At 37.0% G+C, this 4909-nt stretch overlaps 1 long non-coding RNA gene across 1 annotated transcript; it reads right to left on the bottom strand.

Moving 5' to 3' along the window:
* Window positions 1-332: 332 nt before the first annotated feature.
* Window positions 333-2992, bottom strand: LOC148682555 (uncharacterized). The gene is made up of 2 exons (XR_015943075.1): window positions 551-2992; window positions 333-369 (listed from the first exon to the last, which is right to left on the bottom strand). It is a non-coding gene; the product is annotated as an uncharacterized LOC148682555 (long non-coding RNA).
* Window positions 2993-4909: the final 1917 nt, after the last annotated feature.

The raw sequence follows: 4909 nt of genomic DNA, 5'->3' as shown, positions 1-4909 counted from the left end.
GGTGCATTGAGTGGTCTCGCTACTAACGGAGTCAGGATCCAGCGGAGTGAGCGCACCCATCCATAATATAAAACCACAGAAATTCTCCGATAATAACTCGGTGTGAAATGTATTTTATAACATCCTCGTTTAGATAGACGCCGTTAAACATTTAGCCCAAATGCTCCGGAGAGGCCTAAAACATATTCATTTTTCCATAGGCTATATGACACTTAATAGGCAATTCCAACGCAATCTTACGGCAATTCGTAACTTTTTGATTTAGTGGCTAATTCGTATAAACTCGTATGATCGAGTTCGTACAATTTAGTACGATTTGCTCATCACCCAAATGACAGCTGGGGTTAGGGGTGGGGTTGGGCGCCACGCCTCCTTTTTAAAATCGTACATTTTCGTACGACAGAACTCTTAGCCACTACACTGACAAAACGTAAAATACTAACGTCGTCTCGTGGGATCAGGCTGGAATTTCACATTTCGTTTTTGTTATTTAGTATGATGTGCTCATCCTACAATGACTGTTGGGTTTAGGGGTGGGTTTTGGTGCCACGCCTTCTTTTTAAAAATCGCACATCTTCGTTCGATGTTGCATATTATTCGGTTAATTTTCTAGTATAGAAAACCGTTGTTTCAGCACATAAGAGCGAGTTATAAAATATCGCCTATATTCCACTAATAAAGATCTACATTCAATTTTACCACGTCATATAAAAACAAACATTTGTTTGAGGACACAGACTGGGCTACATTTTTTACGTGCAGTTTTCCCAATACGTTTGTAAAGCGGCGCTGTGCAGGACTGAAAAAAAAATGAAAAAATGCTACGTTTGCACGATTTGCTTAATATCATCGAATTGAAATACTTTCTAAAACTATTTTAAAACTCCTCCGTTGTTTATTGTTTTTAGAAAATATCTCAAATCTTTTCTTTTCAGACAGGTCTTTGTAAAATGAAAGTTTAAAATGGGTTGAAACGATTTAATTGATCTGTATTGTATTCACCTCATTCTCCGTGTACGAGCAGGCGCAGCCATTTGAATCTTTTTGACTTCCGGTCTCATTCACTTCCATTTATTTTTAGACACTTAAAACAACTTGTTACGCTGCTTGATGTTGCAAACTGATATTTCTTACGATATGATTCGATTTCGACTGTATATTTATGGACACACTTGTTTGTAGAGCGAGTAGTTCGACCGTTTTTTCCCGCTCATTATTCCTAGTCATTTCTCCCATAGGGAGCTAAATCGAAAGTTCGAAAACAATCGCAAAAACGAGCGCACTTCCGCATTGAAGAATAACGCCAATATACCTACATTGTTATAGCTTTTGTTTGTATTATGTTGGCTTATTTACTTACTGTGATTTTATTACATCCGATATTTGTAATTCTGATTTCAATACAGCTTAGGCTATTTTATCAAGATGTGACACGATTGAGCCTACAAAAGTGGACACGAAATTTGTAAAGTTGTATGTATTTCTGTTGTATTCTTATTTTGTGTTACCCAAGCGCTCATCAACAAAGCGGTCAAGCGAGCGTCTCTCTATATGTCTCTCGCACACATATAGGCATCTAAACGCACATGTTTCATGCACAAACACACCTTTTAAACTCGTCAAAAACTCTCGACAACCTTTACCGTCTGCTGTGTCTTTAATATGGTGTAAAGACTATTATGCGTTATTGAAACATCAAGGAGGACGCAGTAAAGGAATGTCACGTATAAATTAAAACTACTTTATTATTTTATGCAACATCCTTACATTTAAAAGGGAAACATAAAGACGATCATACGCAAAAAGACCCCAGCCTATAAGGTGTTTCATGGATTAGATCTCAAACTGACCAGCTATATGTTTTTCTTTCTGTTATTTATTTATTTATATGTTTGGGACGTGTATATTTGTGTGCGATCGAAAAACTAGTCTAATGGCCGCACGCCATCTTTAGCAGGCTCCTTTCCCGATCAGGCCCCGGCAGTGGAAAAGCGACTGGCTTTAGTTGCAATAGTGGAAACGCGGTTATTGATGATAGCTCATTTTTAATTGAACACTTCCCTTTTGGAGGGGGAAATAGGTCCATTTTACAACTCCTCTGGTATTAAACACTTGAGTTTTACCATTTTTGAATCCATTCAGACGATCTCTTCTCTCACGAGAAAACGTAAGTATTTTACGTTTGTCAGTTTAGTGGCTAATTCGAACGTGTTCAGTCGTACGAAATTGTACGATATTAAAAAGTAGGCGTTTCACCTAACCCCACCCCTAAACCCGACCGTCATTGGGTGATGAACAAATCGTACTAAATTGTACGAATTAGATTCATACGAATTAGCCACTAAATCAAAAAGTTAAGAACTGTCGTGAGATTGCATTGGATATCCGGGTTTTGCTAGGTCACTTTTAGCTTAGCTTAGCATACATCATTGAATTGGATTAGAACGTTAGCGTTTCACTTGAAAGATGACTGATTGCCATAGTTTTCTTATTTGAAGCTTGACGCTTCTGTAGATACATTGTGCACTCAGACTGACGGGAAACGAAAAGTTGCTATTTTCAAGGCTAATATGGCTATGGGAGCTATACGCTCATTCTGCTGTGTTTATCAAGGAACTGAAATTATTTCTGACAAAATCATATTTTGTCTGAAAATAGCCCCCAGCTAGGTAATCTAATTCTGTTCACACCAGACTAGCCGCGTGAACGTTTGAATTTACTCGCTTCATTTGCGCATCAGATCCACTTTATTTGCGCATATTGCGCCATTCGCGCAGCGTCACTCGCGAAATTCGCGCCGCAGGATGTCTATTCGCCCTAACATGTAAATCACTCACGTTTGACGCTCAAAACGCATCTGGTGTGAACACAGCATAACTAGCACATGCTCCCTGTGCCATGATAAAAGTTAGCCAATTTTCAACATCTGCGTAATATCGTTGCTCCTGCTTCAGCCATGGTACAGCAGCATAGTTTAGTTTAGTTCCTAGCCATATCGACCTAGAGCAAAGCAACTTCTCATTTTTCTTTAGTCTTAGTAGACGATGTAACCACAAAAGAGTTAAGCTTTAAAATGATCAAAAATTGCATTCTGAGCGAGATGCTAACGGTCTAATCCGATTCAATGACTTATGCTAAGCTAAGCTAAAATTGATTGAAAATGTCTATCTCTCTGGGAGTTTCAAAATGAGGCTATTTTATAAAAGTGGAGTGTTTCTTCAAGAGCACAACGAGTCTTCATCGCCACATTCTCATTCCCTATACACGTCACTGATGATATATAGGATGCTAATTCTAAACATGCTAATCAAGAAGCACAACTATACTTGCATTTCTGCTCTGTTCCTTTAATGCGCACCTTATAAATGAAGTGGTATATACTGTATTCACAACAGGGAAAATATCCTCAAGCACTGCATTTATTTAAAATAATGATACGGGCAAAGAGCCGCACAGTTTGGCGCCGTATTCGTCTTGTTGTTTGCTCATAGTAAGCAATAATGCATGATAAATCAGAAGAAGACGATTGTTTGAGTATCCTTGGAGCTTTGCACATGATGTTAGCGGTTGTTGGTGTAAATGTGTTTCTTTACTAGTGCCTTATGTCATGTATTTATCATCAGTGAACAATGATTGCTAAGCATATATATATATATATATATATATAGATCATAATCACTAATATGATGATGATGATGTCATTGATTCCTCCTGTGATATGAATGTATTGCACTCAAAGTCTTCCCAGGATTGTGATATTCTTCATATATACGGTCATGTGTTCCTCAAGGATTGATCCCCATGTTCCAACTTTTCAGCAATGCCAGTATAAAGACTCTTTACATGAACATGTTGGAATTTGTGCTACAGTAATTATTTGCTTAGTTTGTTTTTGTACTTGCTTATTTTGCAGCAACATTAATATATATTTTTTATAAATACACGTTTTACAAGTTAAACTCTATGAACAGCACTTGCAAGATGTCACTGTTGATTTCTATCAAGATGTCACTGTTGATCACTAAATTACTGGTCGGAATTTTTCGTTTACGCCAAAAATCATTCGAATGTTAAGTAACGATGATGTTCCATCAAGATATTTCATATATTTCCAGGCTGATCTCATGAGGAAACGTAACTATTTTACATATTGTCAGTTTAGTGGCTAATTCGTATGAATTGATATGAATTGAGTCGTACGAAAATGAGCGATTTTTAAAAAGAAGGCATGGCACCAAAACCGAAATGTGAAAAACGAAATGTGAAATTCCAGCCTGATCTCATGAGAGAATGTTAGTATTTTACGTGTTATGTTTAGTGGCTAATTCGTATGAGTTCAGTTGTATGAAATTGTGTGATTTAAAATAGAAGGCGTGACACCTAACCGCACCCCTAACCCCAACCATCATTGGGTGATGAGCAAAGCGTACCAATTATACGAATTAGATCGTACAAATTCATACAAATTAGCCACTAAATCTAAAAGTTACGAATTGCCGTGAGATTGCGTTGGAAACTCATACGAATTAGCCACTAAATCAAAAAGTTACGATTTGCCATGAAATTGCGTTGAAAATTCATATGAATTAGCCACTAAATTAAAAAGTTACGAATTGCCGTAAAATTGCATTGGAAATACATACGAATTAGCCACTAAACCAAAAAGTTTCAAATTGCCGTGAGACTGCCTTGGAAATTCATATGAATTAGCCACTATATCAAAAAGTTACAAATTGTTGTGAGATTTCGTTGAAAATTCATACGAATTATCCATTAATTTAAAAAGTTACGAAGTGCCGTGAAATTGCATTGGAAATTCATACGAATTAGCCACTAAATCAAAAAGTTATGAATTGCCTTGAGACTGCCTTGGAAATTCATACGTATTAGCCACAAAATTAAAAACTTA

This window comes from Danio rerio, chromosome 4 (assembly GCF_052040795.2).
Source record: "Danio rerio strain M-AB ecotype USA chromosome 4, GRCz13ab, whole genome shotgun sequence".
NCBI classification, from domain to species: domain Eukaryota; kingdom Metazoa; phylum Chordata; class Actinopteri; order Cypriniformes; family Danionidae; genus Danio; species Danio rerio.
This window is presented reverse-complemented; position numbering and strand designations above follow the sequence as displayed.